General features: G+C 47.5%; 1 protein-coding gene across 2 annotated transcripts in view; it reads right to left on the reverse strand.

The window, feature by feature from the left end:
- Positions 1-23,416, reverse strand: part of MEI1 (meiotic double-stranded break formation protein 1) — a 1,382,157-nt gene that overhangs the window by 766,486 nt on the left and 592,255 nt on the right. The gene's annotated exons all lie outside the window — the stretch shown is intronic.

A 23,416-nucleotide genomic window follows, 5' to 3' on the forward strand; every position in this document is an offset into this window, starting at 1 on the left:
ATCTACATTGTATACCTGTGGTGCCTTTTAGTTGTGCGCATTAAAATATGGAGAACAAAAATGTGGAGGTTAAAAAAATAGGGAAAGATCAAGATCCACTTCCACCTCGTGCTGAAGCTGCTGCCACTAGTCATGGCCGAGACGATGAAATGCCATCAACGTCGTCTGCCAAGGCCGATGCCCAATGTCATAGTACAGAGCATGTAAAATCCAAAACACAAAAGATCAGTAAAATGACCCAAAGATCAAAATTAAAAGCGTCTGAGGAGAAGCGTAAACTTGCCAATATGCCATTTACGACACGGAGTGGCAAGGAACGGCTGAGGCCCTGGCCTATGTTCATGGCTAGTGGTTCAGCTTCACATGAGGATGGAAGCACTCATCCTCTCGCTAGAAAAAAGAAAAGACTTAAGCTGGCAAAAGCACAGCAAAGAACTGTGCGTTCTTCGAAATCACAAATCCCCAAGGAGAGTCCAATTGTGTCGGTTGCGATGCCTGACCTTCCCAACACTGGACGGGAAGAGCTTGCGCCTTCCACCATTTGCACGCCCCCTGCAAGTGCTGGAAGGAGCACCCGCAGTCCAGTTCCTGATAGTCAAATTGAAGATGTCAGTGTTGAAGTACACCAGGATGAGGATATGGGTGTTGCTGGCACTGGGGAGGAAATTGACAAGGAGGATTATGATGGTGAGGTGGTTTGTTTAAATCAGGCACACGGGGAGACACCTGTTGTCCGTGGGAGGAATATGGCCATTGACATGCCTGGTCAAAATACAAAAAAAATCAGCTCTTCGGTGTGGAATTATTTCAACACAAATGCGGACAACAGGTGTCAAGCCGTGTATTGCCTTTGTTAAGCTGTAATAAGTAGGGGTAAGGACGTTAACCACCTCGGAACATCCTCCCTTATACGTCACCTGCAGCGCATTCATCATAAGTCAGTGACAAGTTCAAAAACTTTGGGCGACAGCGGAAGCAGTCCACTGACCAGTAAATCCCTTCCTCTTGTAACCAAGCTCCCGCAAACCACACCACCAACTCCCTCAGTGTCAATTTCCTCCTTACCCAGGAATGCCAATAGTCCTGCAGGCCATGTCACTGGCAAGTCTGACGAGTCCTCTCCTGCCTGGGATTCCTCCGATGCATCCTTGAGTGTAACGCCTACTGCTGCTGGCGCTGTTGTTGTTGCTGCTGGGAGTCGATCGTCATCCCAGAGGGGAAGTCGGAAGACCACTTGTACTACTTCCAGTAAGCAATTGACTGTCCAACAGTCCTTTGCGAGGAAGATGAAATATCACAGCAGTCATCCTGCTGCAAAGCGGATAACTGAGGCCTTGGCAGCCTGGGCGGTGAGAAACGTGGTTCCGGTATCCATCGTTACTTCAGAGCCAACTAGAGACTTGATTGAGGTACTGTGTCCCCGGTACCAAATACCATCTAGGTTCCATTTCTCTAGGCAGGCGATGCCGAAAATGTACACAGACTTCAGAAAAAGACTCACCAGTGTCCTAAAAAATGCAGTTGTACCCAATGTCCACTTAACCACGGACATGTGGACAAGTGGAGCAGGGCAGACTCAGGAATACATGACTGTGACAGCCCACTGGGTAGATGTATTGCCTCCCGCTGCAAGAACAGCAGCGGCGGCACCAGTAGCAGCATCTCGCAAAAGCCAACTCGTTCCAAGGCAGGCTACGCTTTGTATCACCGCTTTCCAGAATACGCACACAGCTGAAAACCTCTTACGGCAACTGAGGAAGATCATCGCAGAATGGCTTACCCCAATTGGACTCTCCTGGGGATTTGTGGCATCGGACAACGCCAGCAATATTGTGCGTGCATTACATCTGGGCAAATTCCAGCACGTCCCATGTTTTGCACATACCTTGAATTTGGTGGTGCAGAATTATTTAAAAAACGACAGGGGCGTGCAAGAGATGCTGTCGGTAGCCAGAAGAATTGCGGGCCACTTTCGGCGTACAGGCACCGCGTACAGAAGACTGGAGCACCACCAAAAACACCTGAACCTGCCCTGCCATCATCTGAAGCAAGAGGTGGTAACGAGGTGGAATTCAACCCTATATATGCTTCAGAGGATGGAGGAGCAGCAAAAGGCCATTCAAGCCTATACATCTGGCCATGATATAGGCAAAGGAGGTGGAATGCGCCTGACTCAAGCGCAGTGGAGAATGATTTCAACGTTGTGCAAGGTTCCGCAACCTTTTGAACTTGCCACACGTGAAGTCAGTTCAGGCACTGCCAGCCTGAGTCAGGTCATTCCCCTCATCAGGCTTTTGCAGAAGAAGCTGGAGACATTGAAGGAGGAGCTAAAACAGAGCGATTCCGCTAGGCATGTGGAACTTGTGGATGGAGCCCTTCATTTGCTTAACCAGGATTCACGGGTGGTCAATCTGTTGAAATCAGAGCACTACATTTTGGCCACCGTGCTCGATCCTAGATTTAAAACCTACGTTGTATCTCTCTTTCCGGCAGATACAAGTCTGCAGAGGTTCAAAGACCTGCTGGTGAGAAAATTGTCAAGTCAAGCGGAACGTGACCCGTCAACATCTCCTCCTTCACATTCTCCCGCAACTGGGGGTGCGAGGAAAAGGCTACGAATTCCGAGCCCACCCGCTGGCGGTGATGCAGGGCAGTCTGGAGCGAGTGCTGACATCTGGTCCGGACTGAAGGACCTGCCAACGATTACTGACATGTCGTCTACTGTCACTGCATATGATTCTCTCACCATTGAAAGAATGGTGGAGGATTATATGAGTGACCGCATCCAAGTAGGCACGTCAGACAGTCCGTACGTATACTGGCAGGAAAAAGAGGCAATTTGGAGGCCCTTGCAGAAACTGGCTTTATTCTACCTAAGTTGCCCTCCCTCCAGTGTGTACTCCGAAAGTGTTTAGTGCCGCCGCTCACCTTGTCAGCAATCGGCGTACGAGGTTACTTCCAGAAAATGTGGAGAAGATGATGTTCATTAAAATGAATTATAATCAATTCCTCCGTGGAGAAATTCACCAGCAGCAATTGCCTCCAGAAAGTACACGGGGACCTGAGATGGTGGATTCCAGTGGGGACGAATTAATAATCTGTGAGGAGGGAGATGTACACAGTGAAAGGGGTGATGAATCGGACGATGATGATGAGGTGGACATCTTGCCTCTGTAGAGCCAGTTTGTGCAAGGAGAGATTGATTGCTTCTTTTTTGGCGGGGGCCCAAACCAACCAGTCATTTCAGTCACAGTCGTGTGGCAGACCCTGTCGCTGAAATGATGGGTTCGTTAAAGTGTGCATGTCCTGTTTATACAACATAAGGGTGGGTGGGAGGGCCCAAGGACAATTCCATCTTGCACCTCTTTTTTCTTTCATTTTTCTTTGCGTCATGTGCTGTTTGGGGAGTATTTTTTTGAAGGGCCATCCTGCGTGATACTGCAGTGCCACTCCTAGATGGGCCAGGTGTTTGTGTCGGCCACTTGGGTCGCTTATCTTAGTCACACAGCTACCTCATTGCGCCTCTTTTTTTCTTTGCGTCATGTGCTGTTTGGGGAGTATTTTTTTGAAGGGCCATCCTGCGTGACACTGCAGTGCCACTCCTAGATGGGCCAGGTGTTTGTGTCGGCCACTTGGGTCGCTTATCTTAGTCACACAGCTACCTCATTGCGCCTCTTTTTTTCTTTGCGTCATGTGCTGTTTGGGGAGTATTTTTTTGAAGGGCCATCCTGCGTGACGCTGCAGTGCCACGCCTAGATGGGCCAGGTGTTTGTGTCGGCCACTTGGGTCGCTTATCTTAGTCACACAGCTACCTCATTGCGCCTCTTTTTTTCTTTGCATCATGTGCTGTTTGGGGAGTATTTTTTTGAAGGGCCATCCTGTCTGACACTGCAGTGCCACTCCTAGATGGGCCAGGTGTTTGTGTCGGCCACTTGGGTCGCTTAGCTTAGTCACACAGCTACCTCATTGCGCCTCTTTTTTTCTTTGCATCATGTGCTGTTTGGGGAGTATTTTTTTGAAGGGCGATCCTGCGTGACACTGCAGTGCCACTCCTAGATGGGCCAGGTGTTTGTGTCGGTCACTTGGGTCGCTTATCTTAGTCACACAGCTACCTCATTGCGCCTCTTTTTTTCTTTGCATCATGTGCTGTTTGGGGAGTATTTTTTTCAAGTGCCATCCTGTCTGACACTGCAGTGCCACTCCTAGATGGGCCAGGTGTTTGTGTCGGCCACTTGGGTCGCTTAGCTTAGTCACACAGCTACCTCATTGCGCCTATTTTTTTCTTTGCGTCATGTGCTGTTTGGGGAGTATTTTTTTCAAGTGCCATCCTGTCTGACACTGCAGTGCCACTCCTAGATGGGCCAGGTGTTTGTGTCGGCCACTTGGGTCGCTTAGCTTAGTCACACAGCTACCTCTGTGCAAATTTTAGGACTAAAAATAATATTGTGAGGTGTGAGGTGTTCAGAATAGACTGAAAATGAGTGGAAATTATGGTTATTGAGGTTAATAATACTTTGGGATCAAAATGATCCCCAAATTCTATGATTTAAGCTGTTTTTTAGGGTTTTTTGAAAAAAACACTCGAATCCAAAACACACCCGAAACCGACAAAAAAATTTCGGTGAGGTTTTGCCAAAACGCGTCCGAATCCAAAACACGGCCGTGGAACCGAACCCAAAACCAAAACACAAAACTTGAAAAATGTCCGGTGCACATCACTAGTAACAATGCAGGAAATCGAAGCACTGGGCGGGCGTTCAGTATCCTCTATGGACTACGAGAAAAGGATTTACCGGTAGGTATATAAAATCCTATTTTCTCTTATGCCCTAGAGGATGCTGGGGTCCAATTTAGTACCATGGGGATGTACCAAAGCTCCCAGTATGGGAGTTAGAGTGCTGAGGTTCCAGCAGAACAGATTGACCAAACTTTAGGTCCTCAGAGGCCAAAGTATCGAACTTGTAGAACTTAGCAAACGTGTTCGACCCCGACAAAGTAGCTGCTCGGCAAAGCTGAAGAGCCGAGACACCCCGGGCAGCCGCCCAGGAAGAACCCACTTTACGGGTAGAGTGGGCCTGAACCAATTTTGGAAGCGGCAATCCTGCCGTAGAATAAGCATGGTGTATAGTAAGCCTGATCCAGCGAGAAATCGTCTGCTTAGAAGCAGGACACCCAATCTTGTTTGGATAATAAAGGACAAATAATGCGTCTGACTTTCAGTGACGAGCAGTTCACTTCACATATATTTTAAAAGCCCGCACAACATCCAAGGATGTTGAGGTAATCGAGGTGTCAGTAGCCACTGGCACCACAATAGGTTGGTTGATATGAAAAGCTGAAACAACCTTTGGAAGAAATTGCTGACACGTTCTGAGCTCAGCCCTATCCTAATGGAAAATCAAGTAGGGGCTCTTGTGTGACAATGCACCCAATTCAGACACTCGTCTTGCAGATGCCAATGCCAACAGTATGACCACCTTCCAAGTAAGAAACTTTACATCCTCCGGGTGGAGGCCCCATTCTCTTGGATGGAGATCATGTCTGCTGAAGAAGTCTGCCTCCCAGTTGTACACATCCGGAATGAAGATCGCCGACAGATGAGGACTTTTGTTACCTCTAACATTGCAGCTCTGCTCTTCGTTCCACCTTGCCTGTTTATGTAGGACACCACTGTGACGTTGTCCGACTGAACCTGAATGGCATGATCTTGCAGAAGATGTGCCGCTTGTAGAAGGCCATTGTAAATAGCCCTCAATTCCAGAACATTTATTGGAAGGAGAGATTCCTGACTGGACCACCTTCCTTGGAAGTTTTTCCCTGAGTGACTGCTCCCCAACCTCTGAGACGTGCATCCGTGGTTAGAAGGATCCAGTTCTGAATCCCAAACCTGCGGCCCTCGAGCATGTGAGAAGCTTGGAGCCACCAGAGGAGTGAAATTCCGGCTTTTAGCGACAGGAGTATCTGCTGGTGCATGTGAAGATGCGATCCCGACCACTTGTCCAGGAGATCCAGCTGGAAGGACCGGGAATGGAATCTTCCATACTGTAGAGCCTTGTAGGAGGGTACCATATTTCCCAGACGACGAATGCACTGATGAACCGATACCCGGGCTGGCTTCAAGACATCCCGGACCATTGATTGGATCACCAACGCTTTCTCCACTGGTAGAAACACCTTCTGCACCTCCGTGTCAAGTATCATGCCCAGAAAAGGTAGTCTCCTTGTAGGTTCCAAATGTGACTTTGGAAGATTCAGGATCCACCCATGATCCTTGAGTAGTTGAATTGAGAGAGCAATACTCTGCAACAGCCTTTCCCTGGAAGATGCCTTTATCAGTAGATCAACCAGGTATGGAATAATGTTCACTCCCTGCTTGCGGAGGAGCATTATCTCTGCCATGACCTTGGTGAACACCCTCGGGGGTGTGGAGAGGCCAAATGGCAGGGCTTGGAACTGGTAGTGACAATCCTGTATCGCAAACCTTAGATAGTCCTGGTAAGCCGTCCAGATCGGAATGTGAAGGTACACATCCTTGATATCCTGGGATACCAGAAATTCCCTCTCCTCCAGACTTGAGACCATCGCTCTCAGAGACTCCATATGAACTTGAACACTTGTAAGTATGGGTTCAGGGACTTTAGGTTCAATATTCGCCTTACCGAACCGTCCGGCTTCGGTACCACAAACAGGTTTGAGTAATAACCCCTGTTTCTTAGGTGAGGTGGAACTGGAACAATTACATTTGTGTGTACCAATTTTTTAATGGCTTCCTGCAGAATTGTACTTTCTGTCATCAAAGCTGGTAAGCCTGATTTGAAGAATCTGTGAGGTGGGAGTACCTGAAATTCCAGTCTGTACCCCTGGGTAACAATATCTTTTACCCAGGGGTCTAGGTACGCCGCCGCCCAGAAGTGACTGAAATCTTTTAGTCTCGCTCCCACCTGACCGATCCCCAGGCTGTGAGGTCCACCACCATGCCGAAGACTTAGAGGAAGCAGAACCTGGTTTCTGTTCCTGGGAACCTGCTGGTGCAGGTTTTCTGGATTTTACCCGACCTCCTCTAAAGAAGGTGGGGGGACCCATGGATTTTTTTTATTTTGAGGTCCAAAAGGAATGCAGTGCAGGCATAGGAAGGGTTTTCCGAGCCGGTGTAGCTGCAGAGGGAAGAAAGGTTGACTTACCAGCAGTTGCCGTGGATATCCACGCATCCAGTGCTTCCCCAAACAGGGCCTGACCTGTGAAGGGTAGATTCTCCACGCTCTTCTTGGATTCTGCATCCGCAGTCCATTGGCGTAGCCAGAGTCCTCTGCGTGCCGAGACCGCCATGGAAGTAGCCCTTGCATTAAGCAGGCCAATGTCCTTCATGGCTTAGACCATGAAACCTGCCGAATCCTGTATGCGACGTAAAAACAAGTCAATGTCACTCCTATCCATAGAATCTAATTCCTCTAGTAATGTGCCTGACCACTTTACTATAGTTTTAGAAATCCGCGAACAAGCAATAGTGGGCCTTAAAGCCACGCCTATAGCAGTGTATAGTGATTTTAGCATAGTCTCCATCTTACGGTGAGCCGGCTCCTTTAAGGCGGTTGAACCGGGGACAGGTAAAACCACCTTTTTAGACAATCTACATACAGAAGCGTCAACTATAGGTAGGTTTTCCCACTTCTTCCTGTCCTCTTCAGGAAAAGGAAAGGCAATGAGAAATCTTTTAGGAATTTTTAATTTTTTCTCTGGGTTTTCCCAGGATTTTTCAAACAAGGAGTTTAACTCCTTAGAAGCAGGGAAGGTAAGCGAGGATGCCTTATTTACAGTAAAATAAGTCTCTTCTTCCTGTTCAGGTACCTTCTCAGTAATGTGTAACACATCCCTAATGGCTTCAATCATTAGTTGCACCCCTTTAGCAAGGGATGGACCCCCCCTCTGCATATCCCCACACTCTGTCTCCTGTATCAGAGTCGGTATCCGTGTCAGCTTGCATTATATGGGCAAGTGGATGATTTTGCGGGTATGTAGGCGGGGTTTTAGACGAAGTAGTGGGGGCCGGATATTGCAACCCCTCCACAGTCTTCCTCAAAAACTGAGTCTCTTTCTCAGTATGTGACATCCTCGTTGAAATCAGGGATATCATTCCCCTTAAAGAATCCACCCATGCGGGTTCGGATTCAGAAGGCTGAGAAAGCATATTGCAGTCCTGAGTACATGGAATAGACTCCTCTGGTGAAGATAAACACTCTGCAGCGCAGGACACAGAGTACTTAGACATGGTAACCTGAGATATACACACTTACACACACACACACACACACACACACACACACACACACACACACACACACACACACACGAAAAATGTCAGATACAGTTTCCCCCAGAGCACCTTCAGAGACACAGAGTATAAGGAGCAAGCCACACCGCGCCCCTGTAGGCAGTTATTATGATAAAAGCCCGGCGCGAACTAACTACCCTTAATAGAGCAACTAGTACTGTTATCACACTCCCCCCCATGTCTATAACCCTGGTACCGTGAGGCATTGAAGTTATGTGGAGGGCAGCGCTCCCTGTCTGCATTCTGTGTAATCTGCAGAGAGAAAATGGTGCTAGTGAATGCTGGATCCGCTTACAGAAATCCCCGCCCCCTGACCTGTCGCACGGCTTCCCGTACTTATTATTTAAACTGGCCTGAGGATTTTATATGTTAACAGTGGGATTAGCCCCTGTTAACGCCATGACCAGTGTAGGGTTAACCTGCCGACTCAGGACGCCCCTCCAGCGTCTACATGCAGAGATGTTGGTGAGCCATATCGGAGCGCAGCCCCTCAGAGCTGCGCTCCATCCCTTGTGCCGCCATACCTGCCGGCAACCCGCTAAGCGAGACGCCGGCGCCTTACTCACCACTCCTCTATCTTCTGGCTCTGTTAGGGGGTGGCGGCCATGCTGCGGGAGTGTGCGGTCGCCTCGTGGGCTTGCGATCATCACCCTCAGAAGCTCAGTGTCCTGTCAGCGGTGATAGAGAACCATTAACTCTCTATTAAGTTGGTTCCTCCTCCCCCCCAAGTCCCACGAAGCAGGGAGGCTGTTGCCAGCAGCCTCCCTGTAAAATAACAAACTCTAAACTTAAGAAAAAATAAAACTAAGAAAACTCCTAGGAGCTCCCCTAGCTCTGATCGGCTCCTCCAGGCACATTTTCTAAACTGTGTCTGCTAGGAGGGGCATAGAGGGAGGGGCCAGCCCAAACTATTAAACTCTTAAAGTGCCAGTGGTTCCTAGTGGACCCGTCTATAACCTATGGTACTAAATTGGACCCCAGCATCCTCTAGGACATAAGAGAAAAACAAATATTAACAGAGAGATTTTAACACATTTAACTTGATGGATTAAGTACAACAAAATCGATATTACATGGGGCTATTGTTTCTTATTATTGAAGAATAGATAGCTTAGTGTCACAGCAATGAAGGTCTAAGGGAACTGCATTTGTAACAAAGCCTCAAATGCAGTGGTGCTTTCCCCACTAGGCATGTGAGGCATGTGCCTAGGGCTGGCACTTGCTGCAGGGGGGCTGATGATACAAAGTTATTCTTTTCTTTTTGTCAATACAGGTTGAGTATCCCATATCCAAATATTCCGAAATACGGAATGTTTGGAGTAGAAAAGAGATAGTGAAACCTTTGTTTTTTGATGGCTCAATGTACACAAAGTTTGTTTAATACACAAAGTTATTAAAAATATTGTATTAAATGACCTTTAGGCTGTGTGTATAAGGTGTACATGAAACATAAATGAATTGTGTGAATGTACACACACTTTGTTTAATGCACAAAGTTATTAAAAATCTTGGCTAAAATTACCTGCAGGCTGTGTGTATAAGGTGTATATGAAACATAAATGCATTCTGTGCTTAGACTTGGGTCCCATCACCATGATATCTCATTATGGTATGCAATTATTCCAAAATACGGAGAAATCCGATATCCAAAATACCTCTGGTCCCAAGCATTTTGGATAAGGGAGACTCAACCTGTACAACTTATTTTTAAATAATAAGATTTTACTCACCGGTAAATCTATTTCTCGTAGTCCGTAGTGGATGCTGGGAACTCCGTAAGGACCATGGGGAATAGACGGGCTCCGCAGGAGACTGGGCACTCTAAAAGAAAGATTAGGTACTATCTGGTGTGCACTGGCTCCTCCCACTATGACCCTCCTCCAGACCTCAGTTAGGATACTGTGCCCGGAAGAGCTGACACAATAAGGAAGGATTTTGAATCCCGGATAAGACTCATACCAGCCACACCAATCACACCATATAACACGTGATAGGAACCCCGGTTAACAGTATGATAACAAATGGAGCCTCTGAAGAGATGGCTCACAACAAAACCCGATTTTTGTAACAATAACTATGTATAGGTATTGCAGACAATCCGCACTTGGGATGGGCGCCCAGCATCCACTACGGACTACGAGAAATAGATTTACCGTGTCAGGCCCGGGTGTTTTTGTGAATCCGTTAACCCGGAACCAACCACAGGTGTAGGTGCTGGGGTATGAAGAAAGCAGGGAGGACGAAGAAAGTTCCGCTTCATATATTTATTAAATAACAATTCAGTAAGGAGTTAAATGACTAGTTGTTAATCATCATTATACTGAAGTATTGCAAGAATGGCGGAAATAATATGCAAGAGAAAACTCAAAAATAATAAAAGAAATGTTCATGGAAACATATGCAAAAACAAGCTGAAGAATAAATGTTGAATTGTCCAAATATAAACAAGCTTTGATGCTGAACTGCAGATTGTGTTTAACTGGTTAATGCAGACATGGTGAATTAACTGTAAGAATTTGCAATGGAGTTTTAAGGGTTAACTGAGAGACTGTGATGAATTATCCTTGTAATGACAACATAGCAAATAAAAAGTACTGAATTGGGTTACTTGCGGGTTCCGGAGATCACTGTGAAACTGTAGTAGAAGACAAGGTGATGAATGGGTTAAATGCAGAGTTGAACAAACGAACAGCTGAGAGAAATGAGATCCTCCAGACTTTGTAGGATAGGCAGACTGACAAGGTAACCTCATGCAGGACACTGGGAATCCAACTATTTCCAATAGGAGTGCAATTAACTGACAGCACAGCGGAGAGCCGGTGGATCTTTCAGCAGTGAAGGCTGCAGACGGACCTCTGGGAACGGAGGCGATATCTGGACCACGGGAATCACACAGGAATGCACGGAGAGAGCTCAGAGCTAGAGCACAGCGTTGATACAACAAAGCACTGGCCCAGAGTAACATAATCCCAGCCTACTTAAAGGCAGCACAAGCACGGGATTGGCTTACACCTGCCCACAGGTGTTTTCACAAGTGCTCTGTATTAGCTATTTGGTCTCCAACATGGCCACCTCCTATACAGCAGACACACCGCAGTGCCTTAGGCCATTTGGTCCCCGCACTCACAGTTCCCAGACTCTGCATTACCTGTGCCATTGATCACGCCGTGTCCCCACACGGGCGCACAGCACCGCGAGCAACCGCACTGGCAACGGATGAACCCCAGAACCCGCAAAGGTGAGAGACCGGTTCGTGACAGTACCCCCTCTTCTACGGGTGGTCTCCGAACACCTTTGAACCTTGTCAGGATTTTTGGAGAAGTATTTCTGAACCAATCTTGGAGCATGAACATCTTCAGAGAAAACCCAGGATCTCTCCTCCGGACCGTAACCCTTCCAGTCGACCAGAAACTGTAAACGTCCATATCGGGAACGTGAGTCCACAATCTCTTTAACTTCAAATTCCTCATTCTGCAAAGAGTGAACTTTAGGAGATTTGGACTGGGTAGTACGGAACTTATTGAGAATCAAAGGCTTCAGTAAAGATGTATGAAAGGCGTTAGGAATTCTCAAAGACGGTGGCAACTTGACTTTGTATGACACAGGGTTGAGTACCTTTACAATGGGAAATGGACCAATAAACCTGGGAGCAAATTTCTTAGAAGGAACTTTGAACTTGAGATTGCGCGTAGAAATCCAAACTTGGTCTCCCACTTTGTAATTCGGTACAGCTTTACGTTTTCTATCTGCAAAAGATTTATAACGAGCGGAAGTTTTGACCAAGGACTTACGTACACAACTCCAGATGCTAGATAGACGTTGAAGCTCTTGATCTGCCGCTGGGACCTCTAGGGCTGGCAATGGATGAAACTCTGGCACACGAGGATGAAAGCCGAAGTTAATATAAAAGGGCGTAGATTCTGAAGATGAATGGAAGAGATTATTATGAGCAAATTCTGCCAATGGAAGGTAGTCAACCCAGTCATCCTGTGAGGACGATATATATAGCCGGAGAAATGTTTCAAGGTCTTGGTTGACTCTCTCAGTTTGTCCATCTGTCTGAGGATGATATGCAGAAGAAAAATTCAACTTGACCTTTAAAGATGAACAAAGCGACCTCCAAAACTTGGCCACAAACTGTGTTCCCCGATCAGAGATAATTTCTCGAGGAAGGCCATGCAACTTGAAGATTTCAGAGATGAACAATCTGGCTAGTAAAGGGGCTGATGGTAACCCAGTTAATGGAATGGAATGTGCCATTTTCGAAAATCGATCCACTATCACCCAAATGGTATTTTGCCCTTTTGATGGAGGTAGATCGGTCACGAAATCCATTGAGATATGAGTCCATGGTTGTTTGGGTATGGATAGTGGATGTAATAAACCTGGTGGAGAACTTCTTGGACTCTTATGTTGGGCACATTTAGGACATGCTGCTATAAACTCTTGGACATCGGCTTTGAGACGTGGCCACCAATAAGACTGTTGAATAAATTTGAGAGTCTTTAGAACCCCAGGATGACCCATGAAGGAAGAGGAGTGAGCCCAGGTAAGCAGCCGTTTTCGAAGACTAGTGGCGACAAAGGTCTTGCCAGGCGGAGGAACTGGAGAGGTTCGAGTCATTAAAAAGGACGTAGGATTCACAATGGCTTGATTCGTGGTAGCATCATTTAATTCAGAAGAAGCGATGGACCGGGAAAGGGCATCTGCCTTTTTGTTCTGAGACCCTGGACGATAGGTGAGTTTGAAATCAAATCGTGAGAAGAAAAGCGCCCATCGAGCTTGTCGTGGATTCAAACACTGAGCTGACTGCAGATACAGAAGATTCTTATGATCAGTATAAACTGTAATGCGATGTTGAGCTCCTTCTAGAAGGTATCTCCACTCCTCAAATGCCAACTTGATGGCAAGTAACTCTTGCTCACCGATTGCATAATTACGTTCTGCCGGGAGGAACTTACGGGAGAAATATCCGCAGGGATGGACCTTGTTATCTTCAAAGACTTGTGACAACACAGCTCCTACTGCTTCTGTAGATGCATCCACCTCTAGTAGAAAGGGACGATTCAAATCGGGCTGTCGAAGAATGGGGGCTGACACAAAGGCTTGCTTTAAATCAGAGAAGGCTTTGATTGCTTCTGAAGACCAGTTCGTAGGATTTGCTCCCTTACGAGTTAGGGCTGTGATGGGAGCAGCTAACGTAGAATAATTCTTAATGAATCTCCTATAGAAATTAGCAAAGCCGAGAAATCGCTGAATCCCCTTGAGAGTTGTAGGAGTGGACCAATCTCGGATGGCTTGTACCTTACCGGGATCCATACATAGCTCTGATCCAGAAATGATGTAACCAAGGAACGGTATGGAAGATACTTCAAAAGTGCACTTCTCTAACTTACAATAAAGTTGATTTTTCCTCAGACGTGTCAGTACCTCTTTAACTTGGTGACGGTGAGACTTTATATCCCTAGAGAATATTAGGATATCATCCAGGTACACTACTAGACACTTGTAGAGAAGATCACGAAAAAGTTCATTCACATAGCTTTGAAAAACTGCAGGTGCATTACAAAGACCGAAAGGCATTACAAGGTATTCGTAATGCCCATCCCGGGTATTAAAAGCAGTCTTCCACTCGTCCCCTTCTCGGATGCGGATTAAATTGTAGGCCCCTCGGAGATCCAGTTTTGTAAACACAGTAGCTCCTTTTACCCGGTCAAATAATTCTGGAATTAAGGGTAATGGATACTTGTTTTTCACAGTGATCTCATTGAGTCCACGGTAATCTATGCATGGTCGTAACCCACCGTCCTTCTTCTTAACGAAAAAGAATCCGGCTCCTGCAGGTGAAGAAGATGGTCTGATAAATCCTTTGGTTAGATTTTCCTGTATATAATCAGACATAGCTTGCGTCTCTGGGATGGATAGCGGATAAATTCGTCCCCTAGGAGGTGTTTTACCCGGAACCAGGACAATTGGGCAGTCCCATTCGCGATGAGGAGGTAGAGAGTCTGCTGCTTGTTTACTGAAAACATCCGCAAAGGATTGATACACCGAAGGTAGGTCGGGAAGGCTAATTGACCGGAGAGGTACAATTGAGGCTAAACAGTCCTTGGTACAAGATTTACCCCATGAAAGGACTTCCATGGTTTGCCAATTAAGTTGAGGATTATGTTTCTGCAGCCAAGGTAAACCAAGTATCACATCTTGAGAGGCTTTGGGAATCACGTAGAAGGAGAGGTATTCGGAATGGAGCACACCAACTTTCATCTTGAGACATACGGTTCGATGAGTAATTATACCATCTGGAATTCGACTTCCATCCACTGCTGTAACGGCAACTGCTGCTTCCAGAGGCATGGTTTGAACTTTAGACCGTATGACAAAGGCAGAGGAGATGAAGTTCTCGGCTGCCCCGGAATCTAGGAGAGCTGAAACTTTCACTGTAGAACTTGGAACTTCTAATTGAATAGACAAGGTTGGCTCTTTCCCAGAACGTGATTCTAGAGTAACTCCTAGCTTAACCTCTCTTGAATAAGCTAGGAGCGAGAGTTTCCCGGTCGGAGTTTGCAGAATTTAACTAAGTGTTCGGAGGACCCACAGTACATGCAGAGGTTACCCTGTCGACGACGAAGTCGTTCCTCTTCTGTGAGGCGAGAGCGCCCAATCTGCAAAGGTTCTTCTGTCGTTACCAGAGACCGTGATGAAGAATCTTGTCGAGGTCTAGGATGATCACGTGGACTGGATCGCTCTGCCCTGGATTTCTCTAAACATCGCTCCCTGTAGCGTAGGTCAAGTTTGTTACAGAGAGAAATCAATTCATCCAGTTTAATTGGCACATCCCGGATAGTTAAATCATCCTTGATTCTTTCTGAAAGTCCATTCCAAAATGCGGCGATCAGGGCCTCCTCATTCCAGTTTAACTCTGAAGACAACGTGCGAAACTGAATAATATATTGACTGACAGGACGTAAACCTTGACGTAGACGGAGAATCTCCAAGGATGCTGAGGTGGTCCTGCCTGGTTCGTCAAAGATTCTCCGGAAGGAAGATACGAACTCTTTGTAATTAGAGAGGATAGGATCACCTCTCTCCCATAATGGTGATGCCCACTCCAGAGCCTGAGCGGAGAGGAGGGCAATAATATATGCAACCTTAGAACGAGCTGATGGGAAACTGGCAGACATCAGTTCAAACTGGATCTCGCATTGATTCAGGAATCCTCTGCAAAGTTTTGGAGTTCCGTCAAACTTACTCGGAGAGGGTAACTGCAAGCGGGACGTAGGCAGCGTCACAGGAGAAGCTGTAGTGGTAACTGGGACATCCGGGGTTGGAATCTGGACTTGGGACGTTTTAATAGCCGTATGAAGAGTCTCTAAACGGTCTGCCAAAGTTTGCATAAACTGCACTATTTGTGTCTGTATAGACTCCTGGTTTTCCAGACGGGAAAGGATATCTGACGTAGCACCGCCTCCTGCGAATTGGTCACTTGACGGATCCATGTGGCCAGTGCTTACTGTCAGGCCCGGGTGTTTTTGTGAATCCGTTAACCCGGAACCAACCACAGGTGTAGGTGCTGGGGTATGAAGAAAGCAGGGAGGACGAAGAAAGTTCCGCTTCATATATTTATTAAATAACAATTCAGTAAGGAGTTAAATGACTAGTTGTTAATCATCATTATACTGAAGTATTGCAAGAATGGCGGAAATAATATGCAAGAGAAAACTCAAAAATAATAAAAGAAATGTTCATGGAAACATATGCAAAAACAAGCTGAAGAATAAATGTTGAATTGTCCAAATATAAACAAGCTTTGATGCTGAACTGCAGATTGTGTTTAACTGGTTAATGCAGACATGGTGAATTAACTGTAAGAATTTGCAATGGAGTTTTAAGGGTTAACTGAGAGACTGTGATGAATTATCCTTGTAATGACAACATAGCAAATAAAAAGTACTGAATTGGGTTACTTGCGGGTTCCGGAGATCACTGTGAAACTGTAGTAGAAGACAAGGTGATGAATGGGTTAAATGCAGAGTTGAACAAACGAACAGCTGAGAGAAATTAGATCCTCCAGACTTTGTAGGATAGGCAGACTGACAAGGTAACCTCATGCAGGACACTGGGAATCCAACTATTTCCAATAGGAGTGCAATTAACTGACAGCACAGCGGAGAGCCGGTGGATCTTTCAGCAGTGAAGGCTGCAGACGGACCTCTGGGAACGGAGGCGATATCTGGACCACGGGAATCACACAGGAATGCACGGAGAGAGCTCAGAGCTAGAGCACAGCGTTGATACAACAAAGCACTGGCCCAGAGTAACATAATCCCAGCCTACTTAAAGGCAGCACAAGCACGGGATTGGCTTACACCTGCCCACAGGTGTTTTCACAAGTGCTCTGTATTAGCTATTTGGTCTCCAACATGGCCACCTCCTATACAGCAGACACACCGCAGTGCCTTAGGCCATTTGGTCCCCGCACTCACAGTTCCCAGACTCTGCATTACCTGTGCCACTGATCACGCCGTGTCCCCACACGGGCGCACAGCACCGCGAGCAACCGCACTGGCAACGGATGAACCCCAGAACCCGCAAAGGTGAGAGACCGGTTCGTGACATACCGGTGAGTAAAATCTTATTTTCTCTGATGTCCTAGTGGATGCTGGGAACTCCGTAAGGACCATGGGGATTATACCAAAGCTCCCAAACGGGCGGGAGAGTGCGGATGACTCTGCAGCACCGAATGAGAGAACTCAAGGTCCTCTTCAGCCAGGGTATCAATTTTGTAGAATTTAGCAAACGTGTTTGCCCCTGACCAAGTTGCAGTTCGGCAAAATTGTAAAGCCGAGACCCCTCGGGCAGCCGCCCAAGATGAGCCCACTTTCCTCGTGGAATGGGCTTTTACTGATTTAGGATGCGGCAATCCAGCCGCAGAATGCTCCAGCTGAATTGTGCTACAAATTCAGCGAGCAATATTCTGCTTAGAAGCAGGAGCACCTATTTTGTTGGGTGCCTACAGGATAAAAAGCGAGTCAGTTTTCCTGACTCCAGCCGTCCTGGAAATATAAATTTTTAAGGCCCTGACTACGTCCAGTAACTTGGAATCTTCCAAGTCCCTAGTAGCCACAGGCACTACAATAGGTTGGTTCAAGTGAAAAGCTGATACCACCTTAGGGAGAAACTGGGGACGAGTCCTCAATTCTGCCCTATCCATATGGAAAATCAGATAAGGGCTTTTACATGACAAAGCCGCCAATTCTGACACACGCCTGGCCGAAGCCAAGGCCAATAACATGACCACTTTCCACGTGAGATATTTCAAATCCACAGTTTTAAGTGGCTCAAACCAATGTGATTTTAAGAAACTCAACACCACGTTGAGATCCCAAGGTGCCACAGGAGGCACAAAAGGGGGCTGAATATGTAGCACTCCCTGTACAAATGTCTGAACTCCAGGCAGTGAAGCCAGTTCTTTCTGGAAGAAAATCGACAGAGCCGAAATCTGGACCTTAATGGAACCCAATTTTAGGCCCATAGTCACCCCTGACTGTAGGAAGTGCAGAAAACGACCCAGCTGAAATTCCTCTGTTGGGGCCTTCCTGGCCTCACACCACGCAACATATTTTCGCCAAATACGGTGATAATGGTTTGCGGTTACTTCTTTACTGGCTTTTATCAGCGTAGGAATGACTTCTTCCGGAAAGCCCTTTTCCTTTAGGATCCGAATTCAACCGCCATGCCGTCAAACGCAGCCACGGTAAGTCTTGGAACAGACAGGGCCCCTGCTGTAGCAGATCCTGTCTGAGCGGTAGAGGCCATGGGTCCTCTGATATCATTTCTTGAAGTTCTGGGTACCAAGCTCTTCTTGGCCCATCCGGAACCACGAGTATCGTTCTTACTCCTCGTTTTCTTATTATTCTCAGTACCTTTGGTATGAGAGGCAGAGGAGGGAATACATAAACCGACTGGTACACCCACGGTGTCACTAGAGCGTCCACAGCTATTGCCTGAGGGTCCCTTGACCTGGCGCAATATCTAGTTTTTGGTTTAGGCGGGACGCCATCATGTCCACCTGTGGCCTTTCCCAACGGTTTACCAACAGTTGCAAGACTTCTGGATGAAGTCCCCAATCTCCCGGGTGTAGGTCGTGTCTGCTGAGGAAGTCTGCTTCCCAGTTGTCCACTCCCGGAATGAACACTGCTGACAGTGCTAAGACGTGATTTTCCGCCCATCGGAGAATCCTTGTGGCTTCTGCCATCGCCATCCTGCTTCTTGTGCCGCCCTGTCGGTTTACATGGGCGACTGCCGTGATGTTGTCTGATTGGATCAGTACCGGCTGGTTTTGAAGCAGAGGCCTTGCCAGACTTAGGGCATTGTAAATGGCCCTCAGTTCCAGAATATTTATGTGTAGGGACGACTCCTGACTTGACCAAAGTCCTTGGAAATTTCTTCCCTGTGTGACTGCCCCCCGGCCTCGAAGGCTGGCATCCGTGGTTACCAGGACCCAGTCCTGTATGCCGAATCTGCGGCCCTCTTGAAGATGAGCACTCTGCAGCCACCACAGTAGAGATACCCTGGTCCTTGGAGACAGGGTTATCAGCCGATGCATCTGAAGATGCGATCCCGACCACTTGTCCAAGAGGTCCCACTGAAAGGTTCTTGCATGGAACCTGCCGAATGGAATTTTGCTTCGTAAGAAGCTACCATTTTTCCCAGGACTCGTGTGCAGTGATGCACCGATACCTGTTTTGGTTTCAGGAGGTCTCTGACTAGAGATGACAGCTCCTTGGCTTTCTCCTGCGGGAGAAACACTTTTTTCTGTTCTGTGTCCAGAACCATCCCCAGGAACAGTAGGCGTGTGGTAGGAACCAGCTGTGACTTTGGAATGTATAGAATCCATCCGTGCTGTTGTAGCACTTCCCGAGATAGTGCTACTCCGACCAGCAACTGCTCCTTGGACCTTGCCTTTATAAGGAGATCGTCCAAGTACGGGATAATTAAAACTTCCTTTCTCGAAGGAGTATAATCATTTCTGCCCTTACCTTGGTAAAGACCCTCGGTGCCGTGGACAGTCCAAACGGCAGTGTTTGGAATTGGTAATGGCAATCCTGTACCACAAATCTGAGGTACTCCTGGTGAGGATGGTAAATGGGGACATGTAGGTAAGCCTCCTTGATGTCCAGGGATACCATGTAATCCCCCTCCTCCAGGCTTGCAATAATCGCCCTGAGCGATTCCATCTTGAACTTGAATTTTTTTATGTATGTGTTCAAGGATTTCAAATATAAAATGGGTCTCACCGAACCGTCCGGTTTCGGTATGTGGAATAGTAACCCCGTCCTTGTTGAAGTAGGGGCACCTTGACTATCACCTGCTGGGAATACAGCTTGTGAATTGCCTCTAGCACAGTCTCCCTGCCTGAGGGAGTTGTCGGCAAGGCAGATTTGAGGAAACGGCGGGGGGGAGACGCCTCGAATTCCAGCTTGTACCCGTGAAATACTACTTGAAGGATCTAGGGATCCACCTGTGAGCGAGCCCACTGATCACTGAAATTTTTGAGGCGGCCCCCCACCGTACCTGGCTACGCCTGTGGAGCCCCACCGTCATGCGGTGGACTCAGAGGAAGCGGGGGAAGAATTTTGATTCTGGGAACTGGCTGACTGGTGCAGCTTTTTCCCTCTTCCCTCGTTTTACACGCTTGCATTTCTGAAGCCGAAAGGACTGTACCTGATAATACAGTGCTTTCTGAGGCTGTGAGGAAACCTGAGGTAAAAATTTTTCCTTCCCAGCTGTTGCTGTGGATACGAGGTCCCAGAGACCATCCCCAAACAATTCCTCACCCTTATAAGGCTCTATGTGCCTTTTAAAGTCAGCATCACCTGTCCAGTGTCGGGTCTCTAATACCCTCGTGACAGAATGGACATTGCATTAATTCTGGATGCCAGCCGGCAAAATATCCCTCTGTGCATCCCTCATATATAAGACGACGTCTTATGTTCGCACAATAGTATCCCTGTTTGACAGGGTTACAGACCACGCTGCAGCAGCACTATCTGCAGGTCTCAGTCTAGTACCTGAGTGTGTAAATACAGACTTCAGGATAGCCTCCTGCTTTTTATCAGCAGGTACCTTCAAAATGGCCGTATCCTAAGACGGCAGTGCCACCTTTTTTGACAAACGTGTGAGCGCCTTATCCACCCTAGGGGATATCTCCCAGCGTAACTTATCCTCTGGCGGGAAAGGGTACGCCATCAGTAACTTTTTAGAAATTACCAGTTTCTTATCGGGGGAACCCACGCTTTTTCACACTTCATTCACTCATTTGATGGGGGAACAAAACACTGCCTGCTTTTTCTCCCCAAACATAAAACCCTTTTTTAGTGGTACTTGGGTTAATGTCAGAAATGTGTAACACATTTTTTATTGCCGGGATCATGTAACGGATGTTCCTAGTGGATTGTGTATATGTCTCAACCTCGTCGACACTGGAGTCAGACTCCGTGTCGACATCTGTGTCTGCCATCTGAGGGAGCGGGCGTTTTTGAGCCCCTGATGGCCTTTGAGACGTCTGGGCAGGCGCGGGCTGAGAAGCCGGCTGTCCCATAGCTGTTACGTCATCCAGCCTTTTATGTAAGGAGTTGACACTGTCGGTTTATACCTTCCACCTATCCATCCACTCTGGTGTCGGCCCCACAGGGGGCGACATCACATTTATCGGCATCTGCTCTGCCATCACATAAGCCTCCTCATCAAACGTGTCGACACAGCCGTACCGACACACCGCACACACACACAGGGAATGCTCTGACTGAGGACAGGACCCCACACAGCCCTTTGGGAAGACAGAGAGAGAGTATGCCAGCACACACCAGAGCGCTATATAATTTTGGGATTAACACTATATTGAGTGAATTTTTCCCAATAGCTGCTTGTATATACAATATTGCGCCTAAATTTTGTGCCCCCCCTCTCTTTTTAACCCTTTGAGCCTGAAAACTACAGGGGAGAGCCTGGGGAGCTGTCTTCCAGCTGCACTGTGAAGAGAAAATGGCTCCAGTGTGCTGAGGGAGAAGCCCCGCCCCTTTTTCAACTGACTTTCTCCCGCTTTTTCTGGAATACTGGCAGGGGTAATTTTACATCTATATAGCCTCTAGGACTATATATGATGTAGATTTGCCAGCCAAGGTGTCATATATTGCCCTCAGGGCGCCCCCCCCCCAGCGCCCTGCACCCTCAGTGACCGGAGTGTGAAGTGTGCATGAGGAGCAATGGCGCACAGCTGCAGTGCTGTGACCGAAGACCGAAGTCTTCTGCCGCCGATTTTCCGGACCTCTTATTGCTTCTGGCTCTGTAAGGGGGACGGCGGCGCGGCTCCGGGAACGAACACCAAGGCCAGTTCCATGCGGTCGATCCCTCTGGAGCTAATGGTGTCCAGTAGCCTAAGAAGCCCAAGCTAGCTGCAAGCAGGTAGGTTCGCTTCTTCTCCCCTTAGTCCCTCGATGCAGTGAGCCTGTTGCCAGCAGGTCTCACTGTAAAATAAAAAACCTAAAATAAACTTTCTTTCTAGGAGCTCAGGAGAGCCCCTAGTGTGCATCCAGCTCGGCCGGGCACAGGAATCTAACAGAAGTCTGGAGGAGGGTCATAGTGGGAGGAGCCAGTGCACACCAGATAGTACCTAATCTTTCTTTTAGAGTGCCCAGTCTCCTGCGGAGCCCGTCTATTCCCCATGGTCCTTACGGAGTTCCCAGCATCCACTAGGACGTCAGAGAAATTTTATTTTGCAACTGATGGGAGTGGGACAATAGTCAGCAAATTTTGGTCCGGGAGTTGGTAGTAGGGTGAGGTTGAGGCTGCTTTGGTGGTCTCAAGGCACCCAGACTGGCCACAAAAAGAAGGCAGTGACATGATGGGGGAGGGGAGCCAATAATGTGCCTAGGGGAGGCCTGACTGCTAAATCCACCCCTGCTCAGATGAAATAAGGTATCAGTGGGCCTAGCCCTGAAGGCTAGCCAGCATTATTTGGAGGATATAATCAAATATATTAAGAAGTGTCAGAAACGTCCCCATTGTAAACTTTTGTGAATACTGCAAGCTTCCATTATGCAGTGTTTCAGTGACTGCAATTTGAATGTTCCCCGGCCTGCAGAGAGCTGGAATGCACAACAGCTAAAGCCAAAAGTTTGACCCTGCAATGAAGGCACACAAAGATACGTTACCAGATATAATGGGGACCAAATACACAACTAGGTACATATAGAGGAGTACACAAAATACATAAGAACCAAGCAAATGAAGATAGCCAGAGATAATTACTTAGAAATTAAAGTGCACATTGAACAAACAAAGGAGGCAGAAAATAAACATTGTGGACATACATAATAGGACCCACTGTCCTCAGCTAATGGAGTAAACAGTACAAAAAAAAAAAAGATGCGGTGGACAAAAAAAGTACCGTATTTTTCGGACCATAAGACGCACCTAGTTTTTAGAGTAGGAAAACTGGAAAAAAAAAATTCTGACCTCTAAGAGATATTTCTGTGATTTCTCAGACTCAAGAATACCGTGCAGCCTTCTGTCAGAGCCAGCATACACAGACACACACACACATCAGAGCCAGCATACACACACACACACACACACACACACACACACACTGACAGTACCAGTGGTTCCCTGCGTCTCCTGAGGAGGGAGGAGGTGGGAGGGAGCGGGGGAGTCACATGACACCTGCTCTGCTGCTGAGATGAGGCCGCTCTGCTGATGACAGCGCAGCAGCAGCAGCATCCAGGACCCGCCGCTACCCGCCATCCGCCGCTACCCGTCAGTACCAGTGGTTCCCAGCGTCTCCTGAGGAGGTGGGGGGGAGCGGGTGAGTTTACATGACGCCGGCTCTGCTGCTGAGATGTGGCCGCAGCAGTATCCAGGACCCGCCGCTACCCGCCGGCCGCCGCTACCCGCAAACGTCTTATTCGCTCCATAAAACGCACATACTCCCCCCCCCACATTTTTTGGGAGAAAAAGTGCGTCTTATGGTCCGAAAAATACGGTAAGTCAAAAAACATATGGAACAAGCAAAGGGGGACAGAC

Source organism: Pseudophryne corroboree, chromosome 9, assembly GCF_028390025.1.
Source record: "Pseudophryne corroboree isolate aPseCor3 chromosome 9, aPseCor3.hap2, whole genome shotgun sequence".
NCBI lineage: Eukaryota > Metazoa > Chordata > Amphibia > Anura > Myobatrachidae > Pseudophryne > Pseudophryne corroboree.